Consider the following 17691-nt stretch of genomic DNA (forward strand, 5'->3'; position numbering starts at 1 on the left):
CTGGTTCTTCATAGCCGTGGAGAATCCATCCATCTTGGCATGCATAGTCTCCATAGATTTGTCTATAACGGCCAACTTCTTCTGAAGGGACTCATTGATCTTCGTTTGGCCGTAGACAAGATCTCTCAAGGTAGGCTGGTTAGGACCGAAAGAATTCGAATTCCCATTACCTCCTTGGTAGTATGGGCATGGTTGATTCCACCCCTGACCTCCTTGTGGACGAAACCCATTGCTGCCATTGAGGAACAGAGCGTCTTCTTGGGTTTCTGGGCAATTATCACCCGAATGTCCAACATTCCCGCAGACCTCGCACGTCATGCGAGTCTCCAAGGCTTGAAGTGTTTGCAATTGAGCCTTATCTTGGGAATAATCCTCAAATTTCTTGAGGAGGATATCAATCTTCATAGCGAGCATGTCGGCCTCCTTAACGGAGTGCATACCTCGCTGGCGCGGTTGGAGGCGATCATCGCTCCAACCTAGGTTGGAAACCATCTTCTCGATCAATGATGTAGCTCTTTCAGTGGTTAGCGAGAAGAAAGCTCCACCCGCAGCGGCATCCACATGATCACGGGATGACTGTGTCAACCCATTGTAGAAGTTTTGTAGAATGAGCCAATTATCCATTCCATGGTGTGGACACGCTAGAATGTACTCCTGAAGCCTCTCCCAAGCCTCCGGAATTGACTCAATTGACTCTTGCTGGAAGTTCGAAATCCGACCACGAAGGGCATTGGTTTTGCCCATCGGGAAGAACTTCGAGAGGAACGCCTTGGCACATTTGTCCCAAGTATTCACCGCAGCCTTGTTAGCATAAAACCATTGTTTTGCTCTCCCCAAGAGAGAGAACAGAAATAGACGGAGCCGGATAGCATCTTGCAATACACACTTGATAACAAAAGTACTGCAGAGCTCCAGGAACTGCTGGAGATGAGCGCTGGCATCCTCATTGGCCTTGCCACAGAATGGGCTGGCCTGCACCATCATAATGAGACCCATCTTGATCTCGAAATTTTCTCCTCCGGTGTTAACCTCGGGCCCGGTAGGGACCTGATTAGCAGACGGAGGAGAGTAATCACGGAGTGTCTTCTGGGCCATAACTCTAGGAGCTGACGATGATGCGATGACTGGATCGACTGCCGAGAGTGATCTCTGAGGTGATACAACACGAGCTCGCGTCCTCCTCAAAAGTGACTCTGGATCGGAATGAAAGTTTTGCGGCAGATCGAAACCGGTCATACACTACCCTGTTTTCATATCAGCAAAGACAAGAAAACAAAGCCAAGTTAGCCTGTTTAGCAAGCGAATACCAATTTCGATTTTGTTCACAACTTTTATCTATATATTTCACTCTATGCCTTCTTCGGCAATGGCGCCAAAAATGCTTGTTGGCGCCTACCAACGTCACCAGCGATGACGCTTGCAGACGCCAATTTGGGGTGGCAGTATTTCATGGACCACGAATGAATCCGCAAGCGCACGGAATACCGCTGTAGCATTTTACCCGGGAGTATACCGGGGTGTCATTTATATTTCCGCAGGGAAGGCAGTGAGTGAGAGAATATATAGATTAGTGGGTGAACTCTATCTAGATTGGATATTCTCATGCATAAACAGGGGAAAGATAATAACATGGTAGGAGGTAGTGTGACACACACACACAAACTACCCTCTTGGATAAATAAATAAAAGAAAGATAAAAGATGCTTTAGGCCGGGAGCAAGGTAAAAGTCAGAGCTCGAGTCAGCTGTGCTAGGCTAGCTATATCTACACTTTCTCATTGGTTAGCTCCTCAGAGATTAAACTACACAACAGGGATATCGCTATCGAAGCGATGGGAAGAGCCCGTACACCCTGGCGACTTTATGTACCACCTACCCCCCATACCGAACATGGAGGATTACTAAAAGGCTCAGACAGGGCTGTCACCACCTGCCGGCTACCTCTACAAACCGTGGGTATAGTTGACATCCAGCAATAATTAGCTAATCTAGACACCATGTCTACACTAGTAAGGGATATTCTAGTGTCCCGCGCAGAGCCCCCACCCTCCGGATGGACAGACATCACACTAGAGCAATCATACGAATACTGGAGCAGTTGATAGATTTCTAAGAACAAAAGACTAACCATCTCCAGCACAGGGCGATCATACAATGCAAGCATAGAATGATAACGCAACCATGACAAGAAGCATGTACTCGATAACTCAGAATATACCTCAAGCAGATATCGGTAACCATAGTCTAATTCTATTACAAACAACCGAATATTACAAGAGAGAGCTAAAGATGAACCCATACCAGACTCTCGAACAACACCGGCGACTCGATGACTCCTAGACTTCTTCTAAACTCCACTAAGCCTAATGACTATGCAAGGAATGCAAGAGAGGAGAGGTGAGTGGTGTGTGGTGTGTGTGTGTGTGTGTGTGTGTCCTATTCTCCACCCCCCTTGTATTTATAGCAGGGAGCCACAGGGTGAAGCCAGCACAACCGACGTAGGGGACCAATGGGGAAGCGCCACGTGCCCTGGTTGAGGCGGTGGGGCCCACGGGCCAGGTCAGCCGACCAGGTAGGTCGGTCGGCCTGCTCGGGCTACCAACCACCCCCAACTTCTTCTGGTGGGCTGTCTTGGGCCTCTTTGTCTGATCTACGCTGGGGTTGGCTTGTCTTGACTTGTTTGAATTGGGTTCTTGCATCACTTTTGGTCCATCTGAGCCTGAATCTGTGCTCTGATAATTTCTGTGATTTTATGTTGGGCCAAAGTGTGCTTGTAACCTGCATATTAGCTTGAAAACACAACTTGCATATTCTAAAAGGTAAAGTGTGGTTTAGGGACTTTATTGGATAAGGATGCGTGTAAGAAATGCAAACTCTCATGATTTTCTGATCAAGTTGACGCCTGGAAATAATTGTTAGTGAGCGTCAACAGCCTCCCCTAGGCCGGCCGGCCTGGGGATGTGGCCATCTGGCCACCGCCTTTGAGTGGACGCTCTGGATCTCCTCCTGAAGTCGGTGGCGGTTGCGTGGCTCCAACGGATGTAGTTAGAGGCCGATCGGCTTCTCCTAGGCCAGCCGGCCTGGCTCTGGCTCGGCTCGGGCCTCCGTCACTCTGGCACGTTGCTCACAGGGCCCACATTGCTCCTCAAGTTGAGTTGGGTTCTGAATCTTTGGGTTGTCATTGGATTTGGGCTCAACTCAACTTGGTTCAAGCCTTTCGGTCTTGACTTGTGAATTCTGCCTGAACCACATTGGTGTGAACTTGATCTTGTGGTCAAGCCATATTCCACAAAGTTGCACGACGAAATGCTGCAGGGGTAGGCCGGCTCATTTTCGTACATGTTGCTCCTGAATTCAAATACTCACCAAAACTCATTGAACTTGTTAATGTTAGTGAAAATTATAACAACATAGTTATAAAAGCATGAAATCTGAAGGAATGTTGGCGGTAAAAATCATTGAAATTGACCGCCAACATTAGGCAAGGCAGGATGGCGAGGCGGCATGGCACAGGTTCCGCTTTGGGGTCGGACCTTTCGGCCTCCACTTCTCTTCTCCGGCGGCGGCGAGCCCCTCACCCTTTTCTCTCTCTGTTTTCTTGGCGCGTCGACGGCGAGCTGGGGCGGAATGGTCCTCCGACGGCGGGGCAACTCGACAGTCTTTGCTTGGCGGCGTACTTCGATGTGGCGGTGTTAATTTCTCCCTTCTTGGGTCCTGTGGCCACCCAAGGTGCAGTGGAATCGACCGGCGGCGAGGTTGCCCGACGGCGGGGTCGTTCACCGCATGTGAGGCTTCGTGGGGAGAGATATGTTGCCGGCATCACTTCTCTGAGGATCAGTTAGTGTGTGCGAGGGCCAAAGACCATGCCTTGGCCCAGTGGCGTGGCCCTCCCAGTGTGCACGAATTTCGACATGGCGGAGCACAGCGGCGGCGGCTTGGACGGGCTCCAAGGCTGCCAAGAGGATTGGCAGTGCGGCTTAGCTAGACCGGTAAGGGAGTGCGGGGCCAAATTAGGGTAAAAATCCTGGGCCTTGCCTTGGGCGTTGTTTGCTCGCGCGACAATGGCGAGCTTGCCTGCAGTGGTACCAGCTCGGAAGGCGGCGGTGCTAGGGTGGCCCTAGGGCCTCGAGTTCGTGCGCTAGTAGGGCCAGAGCGCCTGACCGGTGGTGGGGCACCAACTGCGAGTGGCGGAAACAGGCTCGTCCCGCTCTCAGAAATGTCCGGCGGCGGCTCCACGCACAATGTCGCGTCGCAGCACAGGGTGATCGTGCACAGTGAGGTCATGGCGCGGCTGCCGGGCTTGTGCGTGGCGGCGATCTCAGCTCGGCCGGAGCATGTGCACGCGCGTGCGGTCGCCCTCGTTCTGAGGTTGACGGTGCTCGAAACGAACCGGTTTTTCGGAAGGAGAACTCGACTCTCTATATCGTCGTGATAGTCCCTAGATCAATAGCTATCACATACAGAACTCATTTCAATTACATATCGCAGTCATACTCGTCGATAAATTCATTACATGGGATTTATTTATTACATAATCTTGAGGATTGTAATACGAATATCTGAGTACAAGCCCCTTGGGCTAAAAGGAAACAATCAGAATAGCGGAAAACGGTAACTACATTTCTAGGCATCTTCATGTGACAACCCAGGTTTTATGGGCTAACACCATCCAGTTAAAAATATAATTTTTTTGTTTAAACCATGTTTATCCTAGCAAGGGTATTTTTGTAAAATTGCAAAGTCCTTTTTACAAAGTAGATTTTGCAAAAGGTAAAATTTCAAATTTCATGAGGGGTTAAAATGCATATTTTCTTTTTACTTTTCACCCTCATAAAAAGACATTATGTCTAGGGCTGCCCTTGCAATTTTAAAATTTAATTTGTGTTTTTTAAATTTTAAAAGATTTGATGGATTTCAAAATAATTTCAAATCCTTTGGTCTAGTAAAAATTTGCACAACATGAAAGTTGTAGGTCTTGAAAAACTAAGCAACTTTCATATTGAACACTTTTCCATTTGAGCCCTAGATCCATGAGAAATTTTATTATTTTAGTTAGGTCCCTAAAATTTTGAAAAATCACAAAACCACCCCTGCCTTACCCCTTCCTTCTTCCTTCCTCTACCGAAATAGGAGCGCCGCCCTTGCCGCCATTTTGACCGCTGCCGCCGCCGTTTTGGTGTCATCGCTGATTTGCCTCGCCTGCCAACTGCCCCGCGCCGCCCCACGCATCATCAGCAACCTCTACTGCCGCCTCTTTTTCTATTTGCTGGCTGCTCGCGCGTGCCACGTCGCCGCTCGTGCCTCGCCGTCGGCCGCCCGAGGGAAGAACGCTGCCACCGTCGATTCTCGCCCACAGCCTCGACGAGCCTATCCCCTTCCATGAGCGCTCATCCTCTCCCTCCTTTGGCTATAAATAGCCCCGGTCGGGCTTTACCTCGGCATTCCCCAACCGCCGCCCGCCATTGCCGCTCGGGCTCTGAGCTCTTCGCGGAACGTGTCCCTCCACCCCATCTTAATCCAAACCAACCTCACCTAGAGCTCGACCTCACTCCTGTGAAGCTCCTAAAATAGGTCACACCACCCCGTTGCTGCCACAACGCCGCCGCCACGGCACAACCTTGTCGCCGGCCACCTGCTCCCGTGGAGCTGCCTCTCCTTCCTTGTACTACTCTAATCCAGCAACCCACTAGTCTCGCCTTGCCTCAATGAAGCTTCCACGCCTGGTCATCCTCTCTTTGCCTTGCCGGAGCGCCGCCGCCGCGACTCAGTCCGCCGCCGGCCGCCGGAGCACGCGGAACTGCCGCTACAGGTCACCCCGAGCCGCGCCGAAACCTCCTAGAGGTACGCCTCGACTTCCTCCTCCTTTTACCCTACTCACCCCTCGCCGCCGGCGACCTGAGCCGCCGGAACCCGGGCGGCTAGCGCCGCTGGTGTCCCTCCCTTGTTTTGGCCGGCCAGGGACCTGATTGCTTTAAACCAAAACCTTCCAAGGACCTTTCTGTAATAGCTCTAGTTCTTTTTCTTGTGAACTTTGAAAAATCCTAGAAAATAGTAGAAAAAACAAAAAAAAATGCCAAATTAATTTTGTTGAATTCCTCTTAACTAGCTCTATGACTTTGGTTACTAAAGGTTGTTTGAAACTTTATATTGTGTGTTCTAGTTTAAATGATAGAAAATGAGTGTTTTATTTTTTATCTCTTGAACCATAGTTGTGCTGGACTTCATCTTTGAACCATGTAACCTATGTGCTATGCATGTTCTTGTGTAAAAATTGTGGCCCTAATAACTGATTTTTGCTTGTTATTTCATGTACTTTGTTTAAATCTAGTTTATGCACTTATCTTTTTTTAAAGCATGTTTTTGTTAGTTTTCTTAGGGTCATCTTTTTACTATGGGCTCTACTGATCACAAGTAGCTCATGGTAATTTTGGAAGAATTTTAGCACTGTTTAGATCAAGGTTTTAATTTTTAACCATGTGGCTCTAGTTTGAATTCATGATTTATGTGTTGCATGAATGGTTTCGAGTCTAGTAGGGTAGAGTTGTTTTATTGTTTACCATGAACTTATAGGATTAAAACATTGTTGCTCTAGTTGGTTAGTTTTTGGTAAAATACTAGTCCACTTATGTTTGTCAAGTTTAGGTTAAAATGATTGAATGCAGGATCATGCCACACTTGCATTAAGGTTTAAGTCGTTTGACTTCTTTTAAATTCAACTTTAAATTTGAATGACACCACTCTGTGTTGTTAGAGTAGCCAGTCATGTTGTTTTATGGAATTTATTCTATTCACTTCTCCTTCTACTCCATAAATGACTGCCCAGTAAGTACAAAATGAAATGGTTATTTTCTTGACTTGAGTTTTATTGGATAACAACTTTTTAGTGAAAGAAAGCTATACTTTAAGCACTTCACTAATTTCAACTACTGCATTGCATATAGAAATAATATCGCTAGTCAACAGAATGTACGAATTCATCCAGGAACCAGACGGGAATATTTCTGAAGCCCAGACCAACGTTGCGGAATTAACTGAAGTCCCGAATGTCGATTCAGAAGAATCAAAATCCACTGACTCTATAGACATCACTAAAGGCAAGCCCGGTGCATAATTCTATTATTTTAAATTATGCAACTATTATTACTATTTATTTGTGCATTTAAGTTATTGGAGTTGAATGAAAACTTAGATGCATACTTCTAGGTACCTATTAATTGAATACTAGAACTGAGTCCGCTTAGATGCTATGCTAATAGGACCGGTAAAAGTCGAGTGATTTCCTGTCACTCGCGAGATTTATAGGAGTTTATTGTTTACATTCTCGCAATCACTATAAGGACCATGGACGGATTTGGTCATCAGCTTCATTTGAAGTCTGTCTGTGTTGATAATTTGCTAAGGCCGCAGTGTGTGGTAGCGGTGGTTAAGTGTTTGAAAGTACTAGCCACATGCCGTAAATATGGTACGCGGCAAGCCTAGTAACTCCTCGGCCTGGCAAGTGGACATACCTCCCACTCTCTCGTAGAGATAGGAAGTTAAAATAAGTTGGAAGTTGCGCAACACCACGGGTACAGAGATGTGGTGGTTCTCTGTAGTTGGGGAGAGTGGCACTGATCCATGAACCGAATGAGAAGCAAAAGGTTGCTTGGGAGTGACTCGACGGTACTCCAAGTGTGTGTGCTAGGTTTATCCTTGCAAGGTTGGAATTCGATTCAAAATCATCTGCATCTCACGAAGATTGAGACTGCTTAATCCCTTTGCTGCATAGAGTAAGAAGTGGAACAATGATGATATCAATTTGGTTGGATGAAAATAATTCTCTACCATCTTTGTTTAGATAGGAGCAAACCTAGAATGGTTAATACAACTAGAACTTGAAAGCTAAAATTTGAAATTAAGGACCTACTCTTTGTGGCTTTTCAGCAAAAGAAAACCCCAGAGCCTTCACAAGCCTTGCATGTCTAGTTAAAGGGATATTTTATACCCTTATTCGGGTTAGTCTTGCTGAGTATTAGTATACTCAGTCTTGCTTGTGACTTTGTTTTCAGGTAATCTTTGGGATGCTTGGTGAGATTGACGTCATGTACAGGCTTCCTCATGATGTCATATATCGTCGCTAGTTGTCGTTTTCATTTCTGCTGTTTGTAAACTCTGAAGAACTTGTCTACTTTCAAATTTTTTGAGGTACCTTGTTTAAATTTTCAAACTTAGTTTGCAATAACTTTCACTATTAAAGTTGTATGGTAAAATTTATGGTTATCGTAATCTCTGGACTCACCTTCGCGTGAGGTATGTTGTTACGATCGGATATTTAGTGGTTTTATCGGAATTTTACCCGACAGACTGTCAAATTACTCTATTTTAAGTGCGTATTAACCATTTTATCGGTAATAGTGATGGTTAACGCATTTAATCAAGATTAATTTTGGCGGTTCTACCACACTTCATCTTCTCGACTCCTCTCCACAGGCAACTCAGAGCGTAGCACGGGCCATCCTTTACTTCTTCCTTCGACGTCCTGGTGGAATCCTCTATCTGGATCCTGCATCTAACAGACTATCCCCAAGGACGGGATAGGTTCACGTCACCATCCGTATGCAGCTTTTTGGTGGATGCATCAGGGTAAAAGAATATAGCCAAGGATAAGGCTGAGGTTTCCTATGCAAGCAACAAGTAAGTATATAAACATATTCTTCAACCAAACTCCTCGACGCGGACCATTCCGGCATCCCGGACTCTCGGTCCACTGACTTCTCCAGACTAAGCCTATTCCACTCAGGTGGTACGAGAACTCCCACTCCTCACACCTCATCTGCCATCCAAGCAAGTAAGAAGACTAGAGGGAGGTAGAAATCTCTCTGGGGAAACTACTCTATGAAAGTGAAGCCAGATAAAGAAGTGTACTTGACCGTGCACGCGGCTATACGTATAGATTTAATAAATCTACAGAGCTTGTACACATGTACCCACTCGCCCCGAGGTTAGCCAGGAGCGACCCGACTAATTCTGGGGGCACCGGTCTACTGTAATGAAACTAATAGCTACGGCTACCATCCTGCTTTCCTGGTCTAGGATGCGTCCTCCCGCGAGAGGTCGCCCGGGACTGTGAAGCCTTCTACAGTCGGATTCCATCGAATCCTACTAATCGGGAGCCATTGGGTCGCCCCCTCTCCCCCTAACACTGATACCCTCTCCTCCTACAGGTATGGTGCCGTGCATAGCTAGCTCGGACCGGGTCCATCCTCATAATGGATAAGTGGTGTGTACGTTTAACATAGTTCCATCTCCAGGTCCACTATCTCGGCCCTTATGTTGCTAAGGCGAGTATCTCTGTCCAAGTGTGTATCCGTCAACACGGTCCGCGATCGGCACCCATTACAGGTATTGCCCGCCAAACTCCGCTGTGGTTCCCGAAGGAACACCTCCCCGAAGGGATCCTGCACCTGCCACAGGTGCTCCGTAGGATTGTGCCCAACACATAGTCCCCAGCCCCTGATCCGAGGATCAGGTTAATTCACTCACCTCCGCTAAGATCCTAGTCACCAAACTCCTCATATGGTGGATCTCCGCTCACATCAAGACTATCAGCACGAAACTCACACATCACTCTCTCAGCAAGCAAAGCAAGGTAACTCCACCATTCAACATGGTGGATACTAGGAGCACAAGGAATACGATAAAATAAATAGGCTATGCAGGTTCATCTCAAACGTAAAGTAAAGCACTAGCAAAATCTAGCAAGCAATGCCTCCTAGGTGGTTAAATCGTAGATGGTCGTGAACCTATCAATTCTTCGTGGTCTTCTTGACTATTTGGAGCTTCTGGTCATCCGAGTGAACCTCCTAGATCTTCTAGGTGTTGATGAAGTCCTCCGGGATCCTCTTGGTTGTCTGGGGCGTGGATCAACTCTTCCCCGTAGGGACCTATTTGTAAATACGTATAAACATAGAGACTAAAGTGCAAAAAGTACACAAAAGTATCCAAATAAGATCCAACTCACACCAAAACCTGTACTAACGGGTAGATCATGATTTTAGAATTATGAAACTGGTTTCATACTTTTTGGAGGTCCGGTTGATTTATTATGAATTTTCAAAGTTTAAAACTATTTCTGGAAATATTAAATGAATTTCGGAAAAGGAAAACACACATGCAGCGCCACGTGGTAGCCTCCGGGTGTGCCACGTGTCATGCTGACGTCATCAGTGAGGTTTGGTCTGCTGACGTCAGCAGTGGGCCCGGCTGACGTCAGCGTTGACCAAGTCAATGTGTTGACCATTGACTGGGTCAATGGTGGTGGGTCCACGGGTCAGAGGGGTCCCACATGTTGGTCTTAGCGTGACACTAACAGGTGGGGCCCACACGTCAGCCGGGTGGTTAAAAGGAAAAGGAAAAGGCTTAGCTAGTTACTGGGCTCAAAATAGACTGTCGGCTTGGCTTGGCCCAAAAGGCTGGGCTCACTCTGGCCCAAAAGGCCGGCTCAAGTTTAACAGGCCGGCTTGGTGCGGCTCCAGGTGTGGCATGGACTCGCGAGTGTGTGTGCACAAGTGTGTGGCCGGGGAACGATCGCCGCCATGAAGGAACAGAGCAGGGCGATGGGGGTCCGGCGAGGGTTCCCGGTGGCTAGGCGACGATGAGACCAGGTCAGAGCGAAGGTGGGTCGGCAAGGCGGGGCTCCGGTGGCCCGAAAGGCCAGCAGCGGCAGGGAAGCGCTTGCGTGTGGGGTCCACAACAGCGCGCGGACAGGCCGTCGACGAGGCTGCGGTGGAGCAGCGATTCGGCGAGGGGCTCGGCTCTGCGGATTTCTCTTTCTTCTCCACCGGCGGCATCGATTCTCCTCCCCCTTCCCTTCTCTTCTCCCCCTTGTCCTCTCTCTGCTTCTTGGGGTGGCGGCGACGGTGAAGTCCGGCGGCGGGGCAGAGCGAGGGCACCGGCGGCGGTCCCTCTCGGTGATGGCAGCGAGGAGCGATTGTGCTAGCCGAGCACGATCAAGGGCTCGATTTGATGGCTTGAAATTGCGGCAGCCACACCGTGGCAAGGCCGCGGTGGTCCAACGGTGGCGGCAAGGGTCCAGGCAGCGGCGAGGTCAAGGCCAAGGCGGGGCAAGGTGAAGGGGTTAGGGAAAGTTGATGGCGGCGACGAGGTCGAGCGGCGCTTCATGGCGAGGGCGAACCCGGTGAGATGACAGTCCGGCGAGGCGGCATCGACGAGGCTCTCCCTCTCCCTAGCGGCGGTGACAGAACGGCTTGGCTCGCGTGACGTCGTGGCAGCCAAAGGGTGGTGACCGCGCACGGCGAGATCATGGCGCGGTGAGGCTCTGGCGGTGAGGGAAGGTCGGGCGGCTTGGTCGTGAGCGCAACACGAACGCAACGTGGTGTTCCCACCAAGCAGTGACCGCGCACAGCGGCGGCGGTCGTTCTGGGGTTGAGTGCACGTGGGCACCGGGGTTTAGGCACGGCAAAGCTAGGGCCGGCTTCTGGCTCGGGTGGCGCGCACACGCAGGGTTTGGCAACCCAGGCCCGTGGCTGCGTGACTCACCAATACTAAGCTACACATCGATTGCATGCGGGTGGTGTGTGATTGCCATGCCGTGGCGTCGCGACGAGGCGGCGAAAGCGGGGCATGGCGTGCACAAGGGCAGGACGCGGCAGTGCCACGGCAAGGCCAAAGGCCCGACCTTTGGGCCTGGCCATCGCGCGAACGCATGCTCACGAGCGCCTAGGAGGCTAGGGCTGCGGCACGGCGGTCGGCGGGGTAAAAGACGACGGCGATCACGACCACAAGGAAGAAGGTCGATCGGCGGAGCACTCACCAGCTGGGCCGAGGTTAGAGATGGGCATTGCTGTGTCTTGGCGAAGCAGTGGAGAGGCGGTGCTGTGCAGGGCGACCCGCAGCGGCGGAGTAGTCGATATGGGTCGTCGGCGTAGTGAAGCTCGGGCGATCGGTGACCTCCTCCTTGGCACGGTGTAGGGTCCTCCCCCTAGGTGCATCGGTGTCGATCGGCACCTCCTCCTTCTCCTCCTGTCCTAGCCTCCCTCCGTGGCTCCTCCTTCCCTTGCTCCTCTTCTTCTTCTCTGGTTCCTCTCCCTCCTTGGCGCCCCATTCTTGATCCGCGGCGGCACACAGGGGGAACTCCCGAGCTAGGGTTGAGTGACGGCCGCGCGAGGTCTTAAATAGGAGGCCTGCTAGGGTTTAGGGTCCGGCGCGGGGTGGCTATGCGGCACGGACGTCGAGGATCACCCCGGGGTGGCTCGATGGGCGCACCAGCATATGTGGCGACCATCCGGTGCTTGGCGCAGGCGGTCGTGGGTGCCGGTGGAAAAAGCGGCATGGGGCGCGGGGAAGAGGTGGTGAGGCGGTTTCACTAGCTTATCGCGATGTGGTGCAGACTGCGGCGTCGTGTAGGAGCAAGTGGAGCAGCGGCAGGGAAAAGCAGAGCAAAGCGAGTGGCGCAGTGCGGAGGCAGGTAAGAGAAAGCTGACTGCGGGGCCCGCAGGTCAGGGGCTGGGCATGGGGAAAGGGTGGAAGCGGTGCTAGGCCGGTAGGGGAAACTGGGCCGAGTGGCCAGGTGCGGAGTTGGCGGGCTGGTTCGGTGTGGATCGGGCCGCGGAGCAGGCTGTGGGCTGGGGAGCAGGTCACCGGGCCGCCAGTGTGGCAACGGGCCGGCATCAGCAGGCCGGTTAGCTGGCCGAGGTCAAGGGGTTTGGTTGGGTTTGGTTCCAGGGTTAGAAGTTAGGATTGGTTAGTGTTTGAATTTTATTTGAATGGCTGATTCAAATAAAATTCCACTCAATCTTCAAACAAAAACTCAGCAAATGAATTTGAAACAAGGTAGATCCAATAAAATACAAATAACTCCAAATATTTTCACACTAGCATTCTATTTCTCCTAAATTTAAATCAGAATTTTTAATTACTAGGATTTTTGGAAAGAAGAATTCCTACTTAAGTGAGTGAAATTACAGCACTGCCACAAATTTTTTTGAATTTCACATTTTTCGATTTTATAACATTCCGGAAAAATCCAGGATGTTACAGTGTGGTGGTGGGGTGCAAAGGCATGGCAGGCGCTCGCTGGAATGGCGGCGCACGGCAGAGCACCCTTTGGCCGCCAAAGGCTCAGCCTTTGGGGCTAGTCCGGCCAGCACACGGCTGTGTGTGCACGGGTCCCTGGAAAGCCAGGGTTGTGGCACGGCCGGCGAGGTTTACACACACAACAAGGAGGAAAAAGGAAAAGAAGAAGTAGGGGTGATCGAGAGCTCACTGGTGGGCTTGGGGTGGTCAGGGCGGTGCAGTGGCGAGCAGGAGCACAAGCGGGGTGAGGCCGTGCAGGGCGCCCAACTTCGCCGAGGTAGTCGATCGGGGCGTTGGCTTGTCGTAGCCTTGGCTGCGGCGGGGCTCCTCCTTATTCCCCGCCTCCAGTCCTCTTTTTCTTGGCTTCTCTGGCGGCGGCGGGCGAGCAAAACTGAGCTCAAGGCTCTAGGGTTTGGAGGTAGCGGGCGCGGGGGTTTTATAGGTGGGCAATTAGGGTTTGGAGGGCATGCGTAGGAAAGGCGGTGATCATCAGTGTCCTTGCTACGGACACACGGGGCACATCGGTCGGGGCAGCGCCGAGGGTTCTATCATGTAGCGCTCGAGGCGGGAGCATCTCGTGGTGGCCGACAGGGCTGGCGCTGCTTCAGGCGTGACGCGAGCGTAGCAGAGCAGGGTCAGTGCGAGCAGCGGGCGGAGGAGAGGTGCAAGCGTGGGATTAGGTGAGGCGGCGTGCCTGTCCGCGATAAAGTGGAAAAAGGGAGCGGGGCAGAGCGCAGGTGTGTGCCACCTCCGGTTTGGCGCGGAGTGGGGAAGGTGGGGTGCGCTACGCGCGAGGGCAGAATAGAGCAGGCGGCAGGCGGCGTCGCGGAGGAAAAGAATAGGGGGAGGGGAAAGCTGCCCTGTGGGGCCGGCACGTCAGCGACTCCGGAGAGAGGGCGGGGCGGCGGGCTCGCGTGCGTGCGTGATGGGCCACGCGCGCGGAGTTGGACCGGCAAGCGCGAGGCAGCGCGGGCGGGCGCGGCCAGGCCGAGTGCCGTGCGTGGCAGGCTGGGGTCGGTGCGGAGCTGGGCCAGGGCCCAGGAGTGGGTCGAGTCGTGCTGTGTGCAATTCGGGCCGTGTTCAGGGGAAATGGGCCCACGAGCCCGGGTTTGGGTGCAGGCCGGGGTTTGGGGTCTCAGGCCAGTTTGGGTTGCTGACCTAGGTCAAACTCGGGTTGGGCTGGACCCGGGTTAGTGTCAGGGCTCTACTTTGGGCACGGGTCTGGTCACTGAGTTAGGGCTCGGGTCGAACTCGGGCTAGGGTTTGGATCAGGGTAGGGCTTTAGGCCTAGGTTAGAGTTTGGGTTGGTGGTTTAATTTGAATGCCACAATTCAAATTAAACCAACTCTCAAACTAGTTAGCGTTTGAATTTAAATTGAGGGGCACACCTCAATTTAGATTCCACACAATCTCACACAAGGAAAAATTAAACTCCATTTGGAATTCGATTAAACAAGGTAGAGTGATTTAAACATAAGTGAACATAAGTGAACACATAGACAAGTGCACAGAAAATCGCTATCCAGGTGTGCCACTTACAAGGAGGCGCCCATAAATCAGCGGAAATGGGTGTGCCAAGGCAAATGCACCCTGTGGATAAGATCAAGGGCCACAGGTCAACATCCCAGAAGAGGATAAGGACAAGGGGCTTCCGTGTGGGGCCGCCCAGCCTCCCGTCCAGCTGTACTTCGACGTCGAGCAGCCCCTACTCATCCTTATCCCTGGGAGATAAGGTTTCCTTCTATAGGGACACGTGGAGTAGCCTTTACTCCACCTCCACCACTATATAAGGGGCCTCCCTCACCCCCTCTCATTCATACACAATTCACAATTCATTCAAGGAAGTATTAGAGTAAAGAGGCTCCACCACTTGTATCCTTAGCTTAGGGAGTGTGTGAAGGAGAGAGTGCGGAGAAGAGCCGAACTTGCCAGCGTCTCTTTGGCTTCGTACCTCGACGGATATGAGGCACTTGAGTAAGTATCCAGTTTTGTCTAATCAGTGAGTTCTTAGTAAAGTTATTCTTTTGTCTTCATTCATTTACGGGATCATCGTACATTCTAGTAGTGGATACTCTAGAAGAGGGCCCTTGATAAAGACGGCATAACCTTGGGCAACTCTAGAGTAGTAGTCGAAAGCATAGGCGTGGTGTCTGGATCTTAGATTACCTTTGTTTGCTCCGAGCTCCACGATGTTACTGGGGTAGAGGGTAGGTGGTGACAGCCCTGTCCGTCTGCTACGGAGACAGTCTGCATGGTTAGTGCACTCCCCAACGTTCGGGCTCGGTAGTAGAGCTACTAGCCGGATGTCCTTGGCAGACCAAGGTCAGACCGGTGCCTGAAGTAAACGAGTGAAAGAATCAGTTTATCTTCCTTGAGCCTATCCTTTAGATCAGAACCACACTACCCTAAAGCCTTTCTACCTCTTATCTTCCAAGGGTAATCTAGTTAGAAGATAGTTTCACCCCCGTTCCTCGTGAAAAATATGATACCCTAAATACTCCTGGGTGAAGTGCTACAACGGTATTTCCGTGCGCTTGCGGACTTCTCTGTGAGAGTTAAGAAATACCAACAGACGCCATGTTCATCACCATCTAATCCTGCATGTACTCTTGCTTTGATCGCGCACCATGTGGATGAGACATCTCTACATAAGTAGAGACTAAATGTGATACAAAGATAAGTCCCAGTAGGCTGATAACACATATATTCAACAGATAGTTCCGTCATCGTTCAATCTCCGTAGAGGTGGGCACTCGATACACACGATAATAAGAACTAAATATGCCACAAGGATACCCCAAAGCACGACTAAGACAAAGTTCGGGTCGGACTCAGAGTATCTTGCTAGCGGAAGCATCCTACAAAGGGCCAACACCACAGGCAGCGTTGGGTGCAGAAGCGACCATCTATTCGATGTCCTCGATAACGAAGTCTGGATCTTCATCTGAAGCAACAAAATAGGGGTGAGTACAAAAGTACTCAACAAGTACAACCCCATCCACGGAGGGGGTAACAAAGAATATACACAGGATATAACAAGGATTAGGCTAGGGTTGATTTGCGATAAAGCTAGATTTTACACATGCAAAGGTTTATTTAAAAAATGGTTTTCTCAAATCAATTCTTTAGTAACTAGGTAGTAAGTGTGGTTGATCTTATAGAAAGAATCTAAATTTTAATGATATCGGACTCCTCATCCGCCATAGATCACGGCACGACTGTCGGTCACCTTCCAAAACAACTCATGCCATAAAACCATTCATCCCAAAAATCTAGTTATATGACCAAACCGTAATTTGCCCGATGCCGTGCGCACCGCTATTCAACTAGGTTTAACTCTGCAGAGGTGTACACTTTCCCCATAAGTAAGGTACCATAGCACGATCACCTTAGTGTCAGTGCAAATTCTATCAAAGCCATTACCCACCTTAGCTAGACCTGACTAGCCAACACGGAATTCACCAAGGGGTCGTCGACCTACCAGTGAGGTCCAACCGAGGCATAAGTCACCCAGATCTTATCATGTCTCCTTGATCACTCGTTGCTCATCAGCTCTCCAAACGACTAACAGACTAGCTAGTGGGATTTATGCTAAGCCGTTGCCACACACAATGGTCGAGTGGTTGTACGATAATTTGAGTTAGGCAAGATGACACATCAACTCGGTCCTTAATTATGACAAGATGGATATCTCCCAACCTTGCTCAACCACTACGGTACGAGCCCATCATGGCATTTCACACAAGAAACACACGTCCATCTCATCTAAGCAACTCTTTCTTTTATCTTTCAAAAATCTTATTTCCCTCCTTTTAAATACTCACGCATTTCTTCTTTAAAAACACATTGTAATTATATTTGAAACGTAATAAAATGAGTGACAATGTCCTAAGCATTCTAGCAGGATTTAGCATTCAAACAGAGCAAATTATATTTAGAGACAAACCTGGGTTACCAAGGAATGATCATAGCAATTAAGGGGTGGCTATCCAACCATGTTTCAACAGCAAAACAATATGCAATTTTATAAATAGGATATCAGGTTGTGTCTGTAAAACTGGGTAAACCATGTTTCAACCATGTCTTTGAAGACTTCGAGCAACTCCTATTCGCAGTACGGGTCTTCTTGCTCCGGTACGCGGTACTGGCCTCCAAGATCCTCAGCGTTCTCCTCCTCAATCACTCCGTCAGCTACATCGAAAACGACAAATGACACAACCACGCACAACAAATAAAATAAAATGAGCTTAAAAGGAGATGATAATAGAAGGGATAGATAGTATGTGATCTTAGAAAAGTTTAGAAAGAAGAATCAACTGAATCGGAGCTTAGATGGGTGAGATATTGGATGACAAAGCGGGCTGATAATTAAGTTGTGTAATTAAATTAGCATATTCCACGTGAGGCATGGATGGGTCTTTTGGGCTGCTCTACCAGCACATGGGCTGGTGGGTTTAATCGTTTATGGGCTGGGCTGTAATACATGTCTCAATCCACACAATAACCCCTGCTTGTGACTATCATCACATTTGATTATGGCATAGCACACATCTTGTCATATGAGCCTTCTATCTCAATTCTCAATCCATTTCTTCACAAATAGATAACTGAATATAAC

General features: G+C 49.8%; 1 non-coding gene across 1 annotated transcript; it reads left to right on the forward strand.

The window, feature by feature from the left end:
• Positions 1–622: 622 nt before the first annotated feature.
• Positions 623–729, forward strand: LOC120671691. Its single transcript, XR_005673789.1, has one exon. It is a non-coding gene; the product is annotated as a small nucleolar RNA R71 (small nucleolar RNA).
• The last annotated feature ends 16962 nt before the right edge of the window (positions 730–17691 follow it).

Source organism: Panicum virgatum, chromosome 4N (genome assembly GCF_016808335.1).
Source record: "Panicum virgatum strain AP13 chromosome 4N, P.virgatum_v5, whole genome shotgun sequence".
Classification (NCBI taxonomy): Eukaryota; Viridiplantae; Streptophyta; class Magnoliopsida; order Poales; family Poaceae; genus Panicum; species Panicum virgatum.